This window comes from Stomoxys calcitrans, chromosome 5 (genome assembly GCF_963082655.1).
Source record: "Stomoxys calcitrans chromosome 5, idStoCalc2.1, whole genome shotgun sequence".
Classification (NCBI taxonomy): Eukaryota; Metazoa; Arthropoda; class Insecta; order Diptera; family Muscidae; genus Stomoxys; species Stomoxys calcitrans.
In genome coordinates this window covers 119,721,728-119,742,200 of record NC_081556.1, presented here as the reverse complement: position 1 = coordinate 119,742,200, position 20,473 = coordinate 119,721,728, and the positions used below count along the sequence as shown (strand labels likewise).

General features: G+C 37.7%; 2 protein-coding genes across 2 annotated transcripts in view; one reads left to right on the top strand and one right to left on the bottom strand.

Moving 5' to 3' along the window:
- The window catches only part of LOC106089370 (protein Wnt-2), a 94,208-nt gene extending 86,804 nt beyond the window's left edge, over positions 1-7,404 (bottom strand). The window contains exon 1 of the mRNA XM_013255207.2: positions 7,032-7,404. The gene's annotated coding sequence lies outside the window, so the exon portion shown is untranslated. The remainder of the gene's footprint in view (positions 1-7,031) is intronic.
- The window catches only part of LOC106094039 (molybdopterin synthase catalytic subunit-like), a 515,852-nt gene that overhangs the window by 428,300 nt on the left and 67,079 nt on the right, over positions 1-20,473 (top strand). The window contains exon 8 of the mRNA XM_059370219.1: positions 6,693-6,716. The gene's annotated coding sequence lies outside the window, so the exon portion shown is untranslated. The remainder of the gene's footprint in view (positions 1-6,692; positions 6,717-20,473) is intronic.

The following is a 20,473-nucleotide window of genomic DNA, read 5'->3' as shown; positions in this document are numbered from 1 at the left end:
ATGGCAGTTTTTTTATATCGATTTTTATTATTTAATTTCAATATTATTGAAATTTATGTTCCAAATTTTTGAAAAAAAAATATTTTTTATAGATGTTTTAAGATTTTTGCTGGAAAACCAAAAAAATTTTTAAAATGGTAACTGTTTTTTATTACTTTAATCACAATTTATTAGTTCTATTTTTTTTAATTCTAATTGTTTGTATCTTTTTTCTTAAATTTTATTTTGAAATTTTGTTTAAATTATTTTCTATATTATCGTTTGTTTTTATTTCTATGGCCTCCACCGTAGATTTCAGGGATGCAAAACTCAAAATCTATTGTCACCATGTCTTTTATCTCAAATGTATATCGTCTCTGTCTATCTGGACATTTGGAGGCCACCGTAGCGCAGAGGTACTATACCATGTAAAACTTCTCTTCAAAGAGGAGTCGCACTTCGGCACTCCGTTCGGACACGGCTATAAAATGGAGGCCCCTAATCATTGAGTTTAAAACTTGAATCGGACTGCACTCATTGATATGTGAGAAGTTTGCCCTGTTCCTTAATGGAATGTTCATGGGCAAAATTTGCATTTGCATCTGGACATTTCCGTCCATGCACCTTTTGCTACCACGAAGCTTAAGAATGACTTAAGAAGCCAAATCGAGGAATGAGAGCTATATATATCTATCTGAATTATATTTCGTATATATGTTGAAGGTCACATACCACACAAATCGGATTTAACAAATTAAGCCTTCTTCTTAGTTAACCAAAATGCCGAATCAGGGTATTGGTTAACATTAGGGTTAATCTGGCAAGGATCCTATCATAACAGTAATTGTTGAAATGCACATCACATATGTACCACATTTTAGCTAAATTTGGCAAAAATTAGCAATAACCCCTTATATTAATACGAAGTTTCTATGTACAATTTTTAGCCGATTCGTCCTAATGCTATCGCGAAGAACGGACAAACAGGCGTAGTTATAATAAAAACTTAATATCTAAACGATCCAAGACTCCTGAAACTCATGACATTTATCAAAAAAATCATCTGCCAGAAGCCTTTGACCACCTTACATATAGGGTTTTCGGGGTGATATGATACAAGACATTATAGCGGACATAACACCCAATAAAGAATATAACACAAATCATAAAGAGTTATGTATTATGAGTTCTTCCCATAGGAAGGTGTCACTAATTTGTGAATTTGGAAATTTTCCCACGAACATTCCATTAAGAAACAGGTGGCAAACTTTTAACATATCAATGAGTTCTGTCCGATTCAAGTTTAAGCTCAATGGCAAGGGACCTCCTTTTTATAGCCGACTCCTTATGGCTAATTGCAGTGCGACACCTCTTTGGGGAGAAGATTTTATATGGCTGCTACTCGAGGCCACCGTAGCGCAGGGGCTAGCATGTGGCCCTATGACGCTGAACGCCTGGTTTCGAATTCTGGCGAGAACATCAGAAAAAAATTCAGCGGTGTTTATCCTCTACTTATGCTGGCGATATTTGTGAGGTACCTTACATATGTCGCACAATGGGATAGAAACATCAAAAACTAGTAAAAAATATGCCTTGTAAGAATGGATAGAGATATATCCTTGAAATTTTGGAATGGTTAGAGCTGAGGTCTTAGGAATCATTTTTATACCCTATAGCATAGGATGGGGGTATACTAATTTCATCATTCTGTTTGTTAAACTTCTAAATATGCGTCTAAGACCCCATAAAGTATATATATATATATATATTCTTGATCGTCGCGGCATTTTAAGTCGAATTAGCCATGTCCGTCCGTCTGTCTGTCGAAAGCACGCTATATTTTGAAGGAGTAAAGCTAGCCGCTTGAAATTTTGCACAAATACTTTTTATTAGTGTAGGTCGGTTGGGATTGTAAATGCGCCAAATCGGTCCATGTTTTGATATAGCTGCCATATAAACCGATCTTGGGTCTTGACTTCCTAAGCCTATAGTGGGCGCAATTGTCGTCCGATTTGACTGATGTTTTGCACGTAGTGTTTTGGTATCACTTCCAACAATTGTGTCAAGTATGGTTTAAATCGGTGTATGTTTTGATATAGCTGCCATATAAACCGATCTTGGGTCTTGACTTCTTGAGCCTATAGAGAGCGCAATTCTCGTCCAATTTGAGTGAAATTTTGCACTCAGTGTTTTTATATCACTTCCAACAACCATGCTTAGTATGGTTTATAACCTGATATAGCTGCCATTAAAACCGATCTTGGGTCTTGACTTCTTGAGCTTTTAGATGGCGCAATTCTTATCCGATTTGGCTGTAATTTTGCACGTGGTGTTTTGGTATCACTTTCGACATTTGTGCGCAGTATGGCCCATAACATGATATAGCTGCCATATAATTCGATCTGGGATCTTAAATTCTTGAGCCACTAGAGGGCGCAATTCTCATCCGATTTGGCATAAATTTTGTACAACGGCTTCAATATGGTCTGAATCGATCTATAGCTTGATACTGCTCCCATATAAACCGATCTCCCAATTTAGCTTCGTGAGCCCCGAATCGGACTATAACTTGATATAGCTCCTCCTCCTCCGTCCTTATTCATTATTCTATGTTTGCCTAGAAAGAGATACTGCGCAAAGAACTCGACATATGCGATTCATGGCGAAGGGTATATAAAATTCGGCCCGGCCGAACTTAGCGCGCTCTTACTTATTTTTTCTACTTTTTTGGTTCTATTCAAATGTGTGTCACCAGCATAAGAAAAGGCTAACTACCGTATAAAATTTTTCTGATGTTGTCGACAGGCGTGCAGCGTCATAAGGGGACATACTAACTTCTGCGCCATGGTGGCTCCATTCGACATTCTATTTGTAATACCTGGAAATATTGAAGTGCTGCAATAGCGTAATGACGGCCATGTCCATTTGTCCGTCCGTCTGAGTAAATCAAGATTGCGTCTAAGGTAAAAAACAATTCCCTTGAAAATTTTTACATATACTTTTTATTGATGAAGGTGGTTAGGGATTGTTAATTCGTCAAGTAGGTCCATGTTTAGATATAGCTCCCATAAAAACTCGCGTTCCGATAGAATTCCGTAAACCCCAAATGGGCGCAATTCTTATCCGAATCTTGTGAAGTTTTGCACAATATACTCTCTCATGACCTTCAACATTCGTGCCAAGTATAGTCTGAATAGTTCCATAATCTGAGCCCATAGAGTGCACAATTCTTATTCGATATGGCTGACATTCTGCACAATGACTGGTATAATGAAAGGCTGTCCATATAAAGAATCAAGCGAGATCGAGAAAGTGGAAAACTAACAAACAAAATCAATGCTTAATATGCAGCCCAATGAGTCGTTATTCGTAACAGTGCCAGCAAGGTTGTGCTCAGGTTGTGGTTGAGGTAACTCGGCATGCTGAAGGAGGACTGGAAAGGCCATTGTTCTATTCTGGATACTGTAGGTGCGGGGAATAGATTGAGAAAGATGTTAGACAACCTGTCATCGAGACCAACCCCACGTAGGACCCTTAGGTAAGAATAGTATATAATAGGTCTCCACCGCGGTAAGAAGTGGAAGATTAATGCTATCCAAGTATCATATCGTTTTGGAATGTTCCTTAGCAATGGATCTTCTGGGTACGACATTTGCTATTTAAAACATGGAACCATTTGTGCTGTTTATTAGTAAGGTATAAAATGAATGAACGTTAAGGAGGTGAAGGACGGTGAGGAATTGAAGGCCAGAGTCCTTAATCTGGAGGTGTAGGATGGTGGGGAGGTGGATGGCGGTAGGGAGGCGGAGGACGATAAGTATGTGATGGACGGTTGAAGCCATGTCACAGAGGATATATGAGGAGTTAGTAGACTTCATCAAGAAGGTCGGATAGTTGAACGCTACTGTACCGTGTTGAAATCTTCGGGACATGTCGTGTAAGTGTGAAGGTTGATGTATTGGGTTGCCCAAAAAGTAATTGCTGATTTTTCATATAGTCGGCGTTGACAAATTTTTACACAGCTTGTGACTCTGTAATTGCATTCGTTCTTCTGTCAGTTATCAGCTGTTACTTTTAGCTTGCTTTAGAAAAAAAGTGTAAAAAAAGAATATTTGATTAAAGTTCATTCTAAGTTTTATTAAATATGCATTTACTTTCTTTTAAAAAATCCGCAATTACTTTTTGGGCAACCCAATATGAAAGTTCCTGTTAGTTTCGACGTTTTTCACACAATGTTGCTGCTATTCCTTGTGAATAGCAGAATGTATACCGTGTTGTATGAATGTTTCGGCGGCATTCCTGTTATGGCTCAGTCTTTTGCTGAATCATTTTGGGTTATGCCACCTGCTTTCTGATGGTACTGTTTGTGATGTTGTCACACTAGGTCTCCAGTCCGGAACTGTTTGGAGTTAAACTGAAGGTAATTGGACAACGAGTTCGGGTCAGAGTCCTTAATGTGGTTCCACGGGGGCCAGGAGCCCCTGGAACTTCGGTTCTAACTTGACTATGGTGAGGGCCCAGTTGGGAGCAACTTGGTTGCTGTGGTTTAGACCTAAAATCGCAGGAAGGGCAGATATTGCTCGGTGTAGTATTGCAGGCAATCAACCGGGGGCCATGATCCAGACATCGGAAGGAGTTTAAGATGGTGCTCCACTCTTAACCAAGGGGAAGATCACGTCGAAACAATGTGGGATCGAATTGGTACTTATGCTGGCTTCGGTCATGTATGGGGAAGTTGGTAGACGCATCATATTCCGGGGTTAAGAGCCCTGGAGGATTAAGCCAACATGGCAGGTGCCAGCATAAAACACCATTAGGACTTGCCACCGAGACCAATTTGAGATAAGATTTTTAGGATTCGCTTTTCTGTAGTAGAAGATTGGGCGACAAATCAGGTATTTGAATGGCTCAAATATGGTGTCAGGGATGGCAATGGAGTCAGAAGTGGCCAAAGCAATGGATATCGGTATGTCTCTTAGAATGGCGGAGATGACACACACAGAAGGTGTTCTATAGTCCCCTCATTATTCGATGTCCCCACAGCTGTTGCAATAGTCGTTACTGGCAACCTTCCGTCTGTCAGCATGTTTTCCGATTAGACAGTGACCTGTCATGACGGACACAATGACTGAGATGTCTGTTCTAGCCAATGACAGCAAAGCGGTAGACTAAATTGGGCCATATAGTTTAAGAATGCTCACAGCCTTCGGGCCTTTCGGGCTTGATCCTGAAAACGATGCTTACATGTCACTAGAGGCATACCCACAGATTCCCTGAAATACGTTCTCCAGGGATTTAATGGCTGCCTGGTGTCTGAGTAGATATTTATGCCAATCGTATGACTTTATATCTTAGCCATTCCACCACCTCCTTAATTGCAAGGATCTCCGCTTGATACACACAGCAGTGATCGGGTAGACATTTCGATATGACCAATTCTAGTTTTTTAGAATACACCCCAAATCCAACCCGGTCTACTAGTTTGGAACCATTCGTATAGAAGTCTATGTAACTTCTATTGCCAGGGATATTGCAGTTCCAATCGATTTGTCAAGGATAACACAGTGTCCGTAGCCGCCACATGACCAAAGCGAAAGCTCCCTTAGCCTCACGGCAGTGGTCGCTGCAATCTGTTAACCACAATGTCCAGAGTCATGAGATGTAGCATCAGATGGTGTCGTCCTCAGTGCGGCTGTGATGCACAAACAAGCCTTCCTTTGCATCCGGTTATGTGTGGACACTCGCGCAAGGCTACTGTTAGGTAACTTCCGCGAAGACACTTGAGATTTGGCTTCCTTAGCATCTGAATGACGCAAATTTTGTACAATTTGACTGAAATTCTGCATATAGATTTCACTTGTTGTTGTCTCCACATATTTTTAGCCATATTCGAAAATAGTTTTATGGGTTTCCGGCCGATTGTACAACATTTCACCCATTTTATTTAGCATTATCTCTCAAATGCATATAAACTTTAGCATAATTCTTATTTTGGGGTTCTTGTCCCCAAGCCATAGAGAAGAAGGGGTGGTATATTAACTTTGTCATTCCCTTTGCAACATGGCAGAACCTCCATATCTGATACCACATATTATCTTCAAAATGGTAACTTTTTGAGACATCTCGACCGTAAGGGCCAAATACCCATATCCGCATTAAAAGTGAACATAACGCGCAAAGTTTTCTTGGGCGTTGTGACATACCTCTAGGTGGAACTAGCGCCCAATAACAGAGATGACAGAAAGCCCAATGAATAGGAAGTCTAAAGTAGAATATTGTTTTTAGAATTTTAAATCTAGAAACGGCCATAGAGCCCAATGGGCGTTTTGGCCGTTTTTATGGCGGTCACAACCCCCAATGGGCGTTTTGGTCGTTTTTATGGCGGTCACAACCCTCAAAAAATTACTGAGAGTTATGTCCCCTGGCCTTTGTGACCGGTCACCTCCGATCCCATATATTATCTTGAAAGTGACAACATTTAAAGTCAACTTAACGATAACGAAATATCTCTCCATCCAGGAATGGACAATATCTTCATTTTGAAGATCTTAAAAAATTTCGATATTGAGCTAAAATTGGACTGAATTCTGTCTTTTTTCTAACATTCTTATGATTTTTTATTAGCTTTATTTTCTTTTATTTAATTTTTTTATTAATTTTTGTTTTATTTTTTGCACTAGATCTCTAATTTCTCTTCTTTTATATAATTTCAGATAACATTCATAATAGAAACTCAGGTAATTTTGTCTTAGTTAAAAAAAAGTACATTTTTTTTATATATTTTCATATTACTCCAAATTTTTTTATTGTTATTTAAATTTTTGTTCTCACTTTTTTTTTTGTATATTTGGAATATTTTGATTTTTTAGCCGAAACAATATTTATATGCAAATTTCCGTTAATGATTTTCTTTTCAAAATCAAAAAATCAGTAGAAAAAATTAATACAAATTTTTTATTGGGTTTCTTGTCCAAAAATGACTAAAAAACAAATCACTTGATTATTTTATTTATTTTTTTTTTTTAGTTTTTTGTTGTTTCATAAAAATTTACATATGAAAACGCCAGACGTAGAGCAAAGAACCGGCACGTAGCACCACACACGCATATTCCACCACATTCATTCATTCAGGTCATAAAGATTTTGATAAATTTGAAATGTGGCAGATCAAAAACCACAAACCATAAAAGAAAAGAAAAAAAAAAATAGCCACAAAATTAGAAAATCATTTGATCTAAGATCTTAACTGTATTACGTGGGGCTCTAAGCTGTGAAGCTTCCCATTCAATTTTTACAGAAGCTTAAGAGTTTGAATCTTCTCAGACCGGTTAACAGATTTCGTTTTTTGTATTATTTATTATTAGATTTTCCCGCGCCGGCTTAAATATTACCCGAAAGTCGCGATTACTCTTTGTCTCAACCAACCTAAACGAACGAACGTCAAATAAGAACTAAAACCAAGACTCCGTTTCAAACTCGCATCTATTTTCCATCCACGGGGACAATTTAACCATTTAACCATCTACAACCTCAGCGAACCAAGTTCGAACTCAACTTGTTGCTGTTGGACAATGTGCATGCAACTCATACACACAAGCGAACTTCATCTTGAACTGACCAATGGTAAGGCTTTATTTAAGCCCCACTCACACACAGCCATTTGCATCGTTGCAACTACCAAAAGGCCGCATACGAATGCTTGAGTGATGAATGATAGCTGAATGAGAGTGATGTTCATCTCTTTATTGTTCATCTTTGTTCATCATCTTTGTAAAGTTGCATCACAGTGGCATATATGAAACCAGGGCAAAGAAAGGTGGTTGAAAGCTAAACTATGAATTAGAATCTTACAGATTTAGTTAGAAAATGTATTTTGTCTTATAACGTAAAAATTGAGAGTATTAATCACAGCCTCCTCGAAATTTGATTTGATAATGAATCATTGTTTAAGTGTTGTTTTTCTGTTTTTGCGCTACTTTATTTTGGTTATTTCATTTAGTTGTTGAAATCTTTTTGGGGCACAGCAGACTGATTATGGAGTTTATAAGCTTCGAAATCGCGATTTCTGTAGCCTGCCCAATACATTAATCGCAATCTCATTTTACGTAAAACTTTTTAAAAATGGGTTTTTATTTTGCTTTCTATTTTAAATAGAAACAAAATCAAACCCTTTATTGGTGTCAGCTGGACAAATAAATCCAAAAACAGTATTGTTTTTCTTAAAAATCTAATAAAACCCAAAAGTAAAGCGTAAAAGGGCAAACCAAACGAAAGCCATATCGCATTTAGTGTAGTACCACTGTCCATACACAAGAAAAAAATTTTGGCAAAGTATTGTGTTTGCTGTTATGGGCGGAAGCCAGAACAAGGAAGATAAGTTTTACTTGTCTGCCATGGCGCTGGAGAGCGGTAATACTTAATAAGCTCTGCTGCTAACTCTGATGTGTGTTTTAAAACCTATCAACTTTTTGTGGGTATGCAATTATACACTTAAAAATCTTGGCGGACCAGAAAATGCGATCCAAGTAGCTAGTGAAGTACTTTAACAACATCACACATTTGCCAAACTTTTTAAAAGTAAGGTTAGGTTAGGTTTAAGTGGCAATCTGCCATCAGACTCACTTGGACGTTATCGTCCATTGTGATACCACTGGAACAGGAGAAGGAATGGTACTTTTTTAGCTATTCGATGAATCGAATAGTTGTGGGGACCGTTCTATAGATCGGCTTGAAAAGCTCGGTTGATATGCGATGCGGTAATGACGTGCAAAGCTGAAGTCGTATCAATAGTTGGCAATTGGAAAATTTCCAAAGCGGCTCGAAAGGAGAGATCTTCAAATGCAAATTTGCCCATAAACATTCCATTAAGAACAAACTTTTCACATATCAATGAGTGCTGTCCGATTCAAGTTCAAGCTCAATGATAAGGAGTCTCATTTTTCTGGCCGAGTCCGAGCGGTATGCCGCAGTGTGACACCTCTTTGTGGAGAAGTTTTAACCTGGCTACCAAAACATATTTTTTAAATGTCATAGTTTCTCACAAATGTCGCTAGCATTAGGAGGGAATAACCACCGCTAAAGAAAATTGTTTTTCTGATGTTCTCGCCATTATTCGAAGCTAGGGTTCCAGCCTTATAGCGATACAGTGGCCTACAAAGAGAGAGAGAGAGAGAGATCTTTATGAACGATTCCACTTTATTTGAAATTGAAATCACCTGTGAACTTTTTAGAAATCGCTTTCATACTACGTTCAAAGAGAAACTGAAGATTTTGTGTTTTCACGTTCATCACTTCCTTCAGCTTCATAATGAAGATTTCGTCCGTTCCCATACAACTCGGCGCTTGGATTCTCAGTGCAGCTGGGTTTACTTAATACCAGGATCTACCTATCCCCATCACGGTCGTTAGCAAATCCCACTAACTTTGCTGATAATATAGGGGTTTTTCAATAAGAGCGCTAAAACAGTTTTTTAGACCAAAGATTCGACGTAGCCCCACAGGAAATAGTCTAACGGCGTCAAATCGCACCACCGAGGCGGCCAATCGACTGTACCATTTAATGAGATACCAAGTTTTCCAAACTTGGTTTCCAATAAATTGATTTTAACATTCGCTGTGTGGCTTGTGGCGCCGTCATGTTGGAACCACATGTCCTCGAAGTCCATATTATCCGGTTGGGGCTAAAAATATTCTGTTATCATTGAACGGTATCGATTGTCATTTACAATAACGTGCCGGTCTTGATTATCAGAGAAGAAGTACGACCCAATGACGCCGCCGGCCCATAAACCGCACCAAATCGTAATTTTTTTGGGATGCAATGATGACTCATGGAGTACGTATGTATTGTTGTCTGGTCAATAACGTATATTTTGCTTATTGACATTCAGCCAGAAATGAGCCTCATCGCTAAGGACGATTTTTCGCTCTTAACGTTGAGGTAGTAAATCTTAATAATTTCGACTAGTTATTGGCTCGTATATCTATCCATCATGAAATGGCAAACCTTACTGAAGAGAAATGTCAAAAGAGCGGCAAAAACTATGGCGTCGTTTGCTGTCCCTTTCAATTTTTACGATTGTAACACCTCGAAATATTCATCCAAGACCCCATAAAGTATATATGTTCTTGATCGTCTAGACGTTCTGAGTCATTGTAGCCATGTCCGTCCGTCTGCCGAAATCACGAACGAACGCGTAAAGCTAGCTGCTTGAAATTTTGCACAGATGCCTAATATCGATATAGGTCGTTGGGGATTGGAAATGGGCCATTAAGGTTCAGGTTTAAATATAGCTCCCATATAAACCGATCTGCCGATTTGACTTCTTCAGCCACTGGAAGGCGCAATTTTTGTACGATTTGGCTAAAATTTTGCATGTAGAGTTCCGTTATGACTTCCAAAAACTGTGCAAAGTACGGTCCGAATCGGCCTATAATCTGATATAGCTCCCATGTAAACTGATTTGCCGATTAGACTTCTGGAATCCTTACAAGCCGTAATTTTTGTCCGATTTGTTCGTTATGGCTTCCAACAACTGTGCAAAGCACGCTCCAAATCGGTCTATAACCTGATAAAGCTCCCATATAAACAGATCTGGCTTAAATTGAGCATGTATACTTTTTTGTTATGACTTCCAACAACTGTGCCAAGTACGGTCCAAATCCGTTTATAACCTGATATAGCTCCCATAGAAACCGATCTGCCCATTTGACATCTTAAACCCCTGGAAGCCGCAATATTTGTCCGATTTGGCTGAAATTTTACAAGCGGTGTTCTGTTACGTCTTCAAACAACTGTGCCAAATACGGTCCAAATCAGTCTATAAACCTTTATAGCTCTCATGTCAAACGGTCTCTCGATTATCGTTGTTCGGTTCCTAGAAGCTTTAATTTTTGCTGGTTTGACAAGTTTGGTATGTACAATAGAACAAAACTTTGCCATTCAAATAAATTTATTTTGTATAAATTTTTAGCAGAATCCATGTTAGTGGGTTCCCAAGATTCGGTCATTTAAACTCCAGATGCACGGAGCAGACATGGCTCTCCCATGAAACATAGGACTTCAAATTCAAAATTATGTATTCTATTGGGTTGCCCAAAAAGTAATTGCGGATTTTTTGTATAGTCGGCGTTGACAAATTTTTTCACAGCTTGTGACTCTGTAATTGCATTCTTTCTTCTGTCAGTTATCAGCTGTTACTTTTAGCTTGCTTTAGAAAAAAAGTGTAAAAATAGTATATTTGTTTAAAGTTCATTCTAAGCTTTATTAAAAATGCATTTACTTTCTTTTAAAAAATCCGCAATTACTTTTTGGGCAACCCAATTCTTTTATTTCCTATTCCTTTTGCAAAACTCATTCCATTTTTAAACATTTTTCTTTAATTGTTATTGTATTCGAATTTTCTTCTTTCAATTCACTTTTTTTTATTAATTAAATCCAATTTTGTATGTACAAGAATAGTTTAAATTTTCACTTAAAAATCAATCATAATGAATACTCCACCAGCTGCAACATGTTTGCTTAGAGTCCATACAACCCACAATTCAGCAGCAACCCCAGCAGATTGTTTGAGACAAAGTTTGTTCTGTTCGCATTGGTTGTAGATTTGATTTCGGTGTTGATGTTATCACCACATCCTCATCTATAGCGGGGGCTGACAAAACAAAAAATTGTTTATACAACTATTTAAAAAAAAAGTTATTAACCAAAACAAATTGTTGTTGGTGTCGTTGTTGTTTGTATTTGCTGCCATTATGGGCAATTGCCATTCATTACCATGTTCCCATCAAACTAGAAAGAGAAATAAAATAAATTTTCTACACTTGGATGATTTTGAGATTTTTTTTTTTTTTTGTTTTGCAAAACAGCAAATCGCTTTTGTCGACCATTAATCATGACCGCCAATCATCAGCGTTGTTGGGCCGTTGTCAACAACGCAGTGATGTCCATTGTACACCGGGCATTGTCTGTCGCGGTGCATTGTGCATTTTTCACAACATTTTATTTTAATTTTCTTAATAAATCATAATGGTTTTAATTGGATTGTCCACACACTAGTTGCTGTTGCTGTCGCTGTGGGTGCCTCGTTTTATTCCATTATCACTCCATCATCGATTTGTTTGTATAAACATTCCTTAAATAACGAGTGTCAGCAATGTTGAGGTTTAAGTATTACTAAACTCTGATTAGCTGCGATTTATTGATGTTGTTTTAGAATTATTTGTTGCTAATGATACGCCCGTTAATGATAAATCTTTAATTTGCATAACTTAGATTTTCCAATTAATTGGATTCTGCGAATTAAAAATAATTAATTTAAGTTTGTCATTAGAAATGCTCTCTGCAGTTGGCGCAACCCTTGTATATGCGTATTTCATTTGTCTTTACAGCCAAAGGAAATGTAGTTTTGTGACTCTAATTATAAACCGGAAAATCCGTAGAAAACAAAATTTTAACAAAACTTTCTAAACTATTTTTACAAAAATTTGCCATAAATTTTCTAAAGTTATTGAATATTGACCAAATTTTTTATGAAAATACAATTTTGATGACATTTTGTTTAAAAGTCAAAATTCAACGATATTGAAAATTGGAAATTTATTGTATAAAATTTTGAAATTTTTTATTCTTTGGTTGTTTTGGCACAAGGTCATGAAACAATAATTAAAAACCGATATTTAAGTTTTTGAAATTTGTTTTATTTTGTAAACTTCAATATTTCGAATACCGCCGGTGTTCTTCTTGTGGCAAATTCAATTTTCGACATTGACTTCCTTATGACGATGTGAAAAGTATACCTCGCTACCAGTATACTTACGGCGGTGTTCGAAATATTGGAGTTTTTAAAATGAAACAATTTTCAAACCCTTAAACCTCGGTTTTTAATTATTGTTTCATCACATTGTGCCAAAACAACCAAAAAAGTATAAAATAAAAAAGGTCAACTATACAACAAAAAATTTTGAAATTTTTATTAAGAAATTAACGGTCATTTTATTAAAAATTGTCAATTTTGCAAACCTATTAAAATCGATGCAGTATTGTCTTTACTAACAACACAGTACGCTCGAGAGTATCTTGAATGCGATTGGGAGGAGACTTATTCCTCTGTAGTTGGCACATTTTGTTTTATCTCCTTTCTTATGACAAGAGACATAGTATGCCGAGGTTCCGATCATCGGGTGGTATGCGTTCTTCTAGATCGCGCAAACAAGCTGATGCATAAGCCTTATCAGCGTGTCGCCTTCGATTTTAAATAGTTCAGCGGGCAACCCGTCGGCTCCTGCTGCCTTGTTGTTCTTGACCTCATTCGGACTAGGAGGAAAACATTCTGTACCATCATCATGGGTACACTAGCAGCTGGGTAAAATATTCTTTCCATATCCTTATCACACTATCTGTATCAGTTACTAGATTTCCTTCTTTGTCTCTCTGCAGGAGGATTCGCCTGTTATATAGCCATTGGTTTGATGTTTAATTCATTGGTAGAATTTCTAGATTTCATTCTGACTCCTGTACATCTCAATTCGTTCACACTCACGTCTTCCCATTTCCTTTTTCTTTCTGCGGAATAGGCGTTTCTCCTCTCTCCTTTTCTCCCGATAGCTCTCCTTCATCTGCCGCGTTGCTACTGATTGCAGGGTTGCTCTATATGCCGCATTCTTGGCTTCAGTAGCATCTCGACACTCTTAGTCGTACCATGGGTTTCTTGGAGGTGGCTTCACTTACCCAAGTACGGATTTCGCGCCATTTTCCATGGATTGGGCAATAGTTTGCCACTGGGCCATTATATCATCGAAAGGCCAGAGAACTGCCTTCAATAAACTTTGTTAACTCGAAGCGTCCTAGTCCTAGCTAAGGGGGCGACAAATGTAGAACGGCGAAAATCCTATGGGGAGATCCAGATTGTGAGAAGACGAGGGTATTATTGAAAGGAAGTACGAAGGAGGTCAGTGTAGCTCTCGGTATCATAGCGTGGCACATAGGACTACGAGCCTACTCATGTAAAATTGGTGAGGCAAGTGATAGCATGTGTAGGGCATGCGGGGAAGATGATGAGACTTTGGAGCATTTCCTATGTCATTGCCCGGCTTTGGCGTCTAGCAGATACCGGCACTTAGGTGGGGACTCAATACCAGACAAGAACCAACTTAGGGGAATGCACGGTAGCACGGTATTCCTAATATAGATTTTCTTTTTCGAGGTTACCTTTTTAGTATTAAGAGCGCACAACGAGCCGATTACTGGCTTAGTATGTCCAGAGTGGCATGGAGCGGATTAATATCCGCATCCTCTTTTCAAACTAACCTATTCTCTTCATCGAGCTTTATCGTTGGTCAAAGCCTTGGCTTGATTCTACGATGTATGGATTGATTCCAACTCTCTTTTCGTACAGCGGATCCATATATTTTTTGGGCGTCCACTCTCTCGGTGTCCTTGCGGGTTTCACTCTTGAACCTTTCTAGCTATATCATCGCGCGGTCGGCGTACGATATGTCCATTTTCTCTTTCGGATTTCTACATCGACATTGCAATTCTTCATTTGAAATACGGTTTGGCTAGAAAATTCGAAGTATCCGTCGAAGACAGTCGTTTGTGTCAAGCTTCGAGGTTGTGCAACCATATAAAATCCTGACTTTTGTATTATGTGAGACGTCACTGCATCTTCAAACTTTGTTGAGTTTACGAAAGGCGCTTCTAGTCTTGTTGATACGCACGCGTATGTCTGCCTCTGCTCCTCCATCCTTTGTTATTTTGCTGACAAGATAGGAGAAGTTGTCAACGTCTTCAATGATTTGGCCGTTTACAATTAGCGGTGTCAGATTTGATGTTCCTATCCTCATTAATTTAGTCTTTGCTATGTTAATCCTCAGACCTACTTTGGCGGCATTTTCTTAGTCTTTTCAGTTTCGCCTTTAAGTGCTCGAAGCGATGCGCAAAGAGGCATATGTCAGCATTAGTTGCTTCTAATACGAACTCTTATAAATTAACAAGATGCAACTCCGCTTCACTCCTTTGTCGATCCCGAAAGGTCGGCTCTCTTTTCCAATGAAACTGACTGAAACTTCAGCATTCTTATACAGCTCCCTAATTCGAGTCTTGATTTTTTCAGGGATGCCCTTATTCAACAGCGTGCTCTACATTGAACTTCACGAAACGGTGTCATAAGTCGATGAATAAAAGGTATAAGTATGTATTAAGTCCTGCAAACTGTTCAATGATTATGCGCAGGGAGAGTTATTATGGTTAGCACAAGAACGTCCTGGCCGAAAACCTGCCTGTTTTTCCTCAAAATATTGTCAAGTGCAGTCAAAATACGCTGCAGAAGAAGACTTGCCATCACGTTATTTATTGCGTTTAGCAATGTAATCCCCCTCCAGTTCTTACATTGGATGAGGTCACCCTTCTTCGGGATTGTGAACATGGTCCTCTTTTTCCATTTCTCGGGGTCAGCGTTTGTATCCCAGGCCTCTCTGATTATTGGGGTGATCTATGGTGAATGCCCCATACCGCAACAGTTCAACAGGTATATTATTAGGGCCGGCTGATTTGGCGTTTTTGAGTAAGACTAGAACGGCCTAAATTTCTTCGCAGATGGGTGGGGCTGTAGGTATATCCCTGCGTGGGTTTCATCGCACAGGGGATTAAGAAGGTCGGAGCTTACGCCCTCGGTCAATTTGCTGTTCGGGTGAACCTTTGTAAAAAGGTAATAATCCAAAGCTATATTTTCTCCACTGATCGATCGCACATCTTACACGCTAGATAAATGCGTTCCATCTATCACAACGTGATCAATTTAGTTTCTTGTGTTTTGATCGGGTGACAATCATGTGGCCGTGTGAATCCTTTGATGCGATTGAAATCTGGTGCTGTCTATCTACCATGTTGTTTGCCGCGGCGAAATCTATTAGCCTCAATCCACTATGGGAAGTTTCTTCGTGTAGGCTAAATTTTCCGACTATTGGACCAAAGATATTTTCTTTCCCTATCTTTGCACTAAAATCTCCTGGAACGATTTTAAAATCACGGTCGTATTCTCGTCTTAGATTCACCAATACCCTTACCAAATACGGCTCAACTAGGTCCACAAATAAACGTGAAATGATCGGCTGATTTGAATTCTTGACCTCATTTTAATGGCCAATTCGGTCTGGCCAAACTTAGCCTGCTTTAACTTTTTTTAATAAAAGGTGATTTTTTATGAGCTATATTAAAGTTTTTCAAAAAAACATAAAATTCAGAAAAATTCATGAAACCTTTTTTTGAATCGATAGTACGGTCCATATAATTTAATATTTGAATATTTAATAATCATGCAAATGTTAAACGTGACTACACCTCAAATGGTCCGTCCGCTTAGTCCAATTATGGCATACTCTTTCGAAATGTTGGGCCGGTATCCAACAAATAAATACTTCAGTGTTGTCTTCCAATGCGTCAATTGAAGCGGGATTGTCTGTGTAGACATGAGCTTTAACATAGCCCCACAAAAAATAGTCTAAAGACGTTAAATCGCAATCTAGGCGGCCAATTGACTGGTACCGAACTTGAAATAAAATGTTTACCGAACTCGCCTCTCAATAAGTCCATTGTTACGCGTGCTGTGTGGCATGTGGAACCGTTTTGTTGACAAGCTCTTGCATTTTGGGCAAAAAAAAGTTGGATATCATCTCACGGTAGCGTCATTCACAGTTACGTTACGATTCGCATCATCTTTGGAGAAGTACGGTCCAATGATACCACCAGCCCATAAACCATAAACTGTGACTTTCTGGATGCATTGGCAGCTCTTTCGTTATAATCGGTTTACAAATGACGATATAATTGCAATTTCAATCCAAATCGAACAAACATTTATATGGGAGCTATATCTAAATCTGAACCGATTTCTACGAAATTCGCCACTAATGTCGAGTCTTATAAGAGAATCGTGAGAGTCGGTTTAGAAATGACCATATAATTGCAATTTCAGTCTAAATCGGACCAACATATATGTGACAGCTATATCCTTATCTGAACCTTATTTTTTTTGCAATTTCAATAGGCTTCGTCTCTACGCCCATGAGAATGCTTGTGCAAATTTGAAGACGATCGGATGAAACCTGCGACCTGTAGTTTGTACACAAATTAACATGGACAGACGGACAGACCGACATAGCTAAATAGAATCAGAAAGTGATTCTGAGTCGATCGGTATATTTATTAATGGGTCATACCCTGTACCATAATAGTGTTATATAGGGTCAATAAGTTGCAAGCGTTGTTCGTTTATAAGACGATTCATGGTCAATTTTTAGACCAAACAGGAGATATTATGACAGTGAAACAAAATACGAAACGTGCGTAAGATGTTTTAACTGCAATTGCGATTTTGCCCATGCACATTCCACTAAGGAACGGGGCAAACTTCTCACATATCAATCAGTGCAGTCCAATTCAAATTTTAAACTCAATGATAAGGGACCTCCTCCTTATAGCCAAGTTCGAACGGCGTACCGCAGTGCGACACCTCTTTGGAGAGAAGTCTTACATGGCATAGTCACAAACCACAAATGTTGCCAGCATTAAGAGGGGAAAACCAACGTTGAAAAATTTTTCTGATGGTCTCGCCAGGATTCGAACCCAGGCGTTCAGCGTCATAGGCGGACATGCTAACCTCTGCGCAACGGTGGCCTCCGAGCGGTTTAAACTAGTGCTGCCAAAAAGATAATAGCTAAAAAAATCACCCTTTATAAAACTTATATTTCTCCGCTCTTACACCTTAATTGCAGCAAAGATAATTGAAAAAATGATTAACAGGAGTTTTGGTTTAAAATTACCTCATCTGTTTTTTCACAGTAATCTTCCTCATTAACGTTACAATAAATTCTGGGGAAAAATAGTCCCAACCCCTTTGAATTGAATGTCACGGAAATAGAGATAAAAATACCAATTCAATCAAATGGCAAAAAACACGACACACAAACGACGGATGTGACGGTATCATTTTTAGTTTTTTTGCTAGATTCTAAAAAAAATTCATTGTTTATTTATTTTTCTTTTCTATTAGAGGTTATAATGGAGCACAACAAATTTGACACCAAACAAACATTTTTTTCAACGATGGAAAAGCGACAATTCCATTAGAGCGTCAATTCCCCACTTACTTTTGTTTATTTAAACAAAATTGATATGACTTTAGTGTAAATTAGGAGCTGTCATAATTTTGGGCTAATAAACTTTTTAACATTTGGCAAAATTTTTAAAAATAACTTATGAATGGAAAAAGTTTTTGTGAAAAATGCTTTATATCCGGTATTTTGTGAATGTTTGGCATGGTGAATTGTTTCTACCACATTTTGGCTTCTGTCTAATTGTGGCATATCCAAGTACTTGGCAATGCACTGACTGGCATAGCGTGACCAATGTTGGACTTGTTTTTTTTTTTTGGTTTTGTCGGCCATAAACTCGTCGAAAAGAATTGTTCTGGTTGATGGTGCCCTTTAATTAAACGCTGTCAACATTTATGATAATCACATAGACCGACCATACAACCAACAAGTTTCGGAAATTATTCATTTAGTACAGCTAGATATGAATTAGAGATAAATAAGGGCTTTTGTCGAAAGTTAAGTTCAATGCAAGTTATTACCTTGAAAAGTGAAATTTGTGGAGTGCTAAAATAAAATGTAGGTCAAATATCACTCAACAATTGTGTTTAACTCAATATATGTTTAAGTCGTCTTGGCAACCCTGTTGGCAGTCTGGGGTTAAGTGTCCCCAAGTCACCACTTTTGTCTATTATGTATGTGACATAGTCACCAAGTTGTCTACAATATTGTCTACATTGTTTTTATTGACAGATGACAAACTATAATTTATTTTATTTGTTAATCATTTTCACAATTGTTTTGTTGAAATTAATATTGCTGGTTCAAAAATCTTAACGAAAAAAAAAATTGCATATTAAGCAAGTGATGCTAATTAGTGCATAATCTGACCAATATGTAAGTTTAAAACTTTATTCTATTAGTACAAATTCTAGACACCAATTTAAACTTCTTGTGTGTACTTCATAGACACTACAGAAAAAGATAATTCTTGGTGGTAATGCTGAACGCAACCGACATCAGGTATTTGGACACACCAATTTTTGACGGATCATTTGGCAGCTTTCCAAAGATTTTCTTTTTATAAAAGTTTTTTCTTTACTAAATGTAGATTTTAAACAATTTAATGAAAGTTTAAACTATTTTTAATGCCTTATCCAGCAAGTTTTGAAATTGAGTGAAAAGTTCCAAAATTACGTACTAATTTATTAAACATGTCTATATAATGTCTCTACTGACATACTATTGACAATAAATATATGCCCTTCTTACTTACTATTGACAATGTCACTACTGACTTCTGAATGTCAAGTCTATAGCAAAAAGCGTGGTCTTGGGTACAATTTGTCTATCGTTCTGGTGACAAAGTCAATAGTAAGTCAGTATAGATTTACTATTGACATTTCCTACAGGGAAATGATAGATGATGAAAAAGGATTTGTGTGTTGTTGTGTCCTTGGCTTGGACAATCCTAATTTAACATGGAAGCCCAAATTAATAACAGGTATTCCGTTGGCTAATAAGATGTATTACGCAATTTTTAACTACAAAAACATTTTTATAATAAGTGTCTTAAAATTAGTTATAAATTAATCAGGTACCTGTGTTTAGCCCAACGTGTGTAACGTGGGACTTTAAACCCTTTTCATGTATTTGCCTAATATTAGTTTTGGTTTATACCTGTAACAAAATATAAATTGTGTCGTAATTTGTAACAAGTCATCATTTCCCATTGTGTCTTAAATCAAACAACATCAAGCACCAAAACAATATGGCCTTTATAAATTGTGCCCAATTTTCATCCAGCGATTTGTATCTCTTCATTGAGAGCGTCGAGAAATTAACATCCATCGAACGTTTAAAACAAGCACGTGAGCAACAGAGTCGAGCTCAATACTTGGTGGAAACTTTAAGATATTTAGATCAACAATATCCTGCAAGTAGTTCTTCGACTCTTAGCTCTACTGATGATCCCGAGGATGAAGATATGGATATTGAAGAGAAAGAACTTATATGTCATTATGCTGTGAAGGATATCATTAACAATAATAACTATGCAGAAGAGTATCAAAGTGACTTCGATACTATATCTCTGGGTCATGATATATCCTCCCAAATTGATAATGAGAAACCGTATCACTATAAATCCCTGCCATCTATATCATCAACGGGTATCTATGAAATTTCATCTGTTACAAACTCAAACACAATGGAATGTGTGACACACCCAACCCCTTCAAATGATAGTTGTGTCGAACCTTTGGAGGAGCCCAAGAAGATGACGCTTAAAAAGCGTTTATTAGATCTAGTTCGCCACTTGAAGACCAATTCTTAAACATGTTGTTGTAGTATAGTTTAAATATTAGGGAACGTAAAAAAGAATTGATTTCTTTGTAAAAATTTG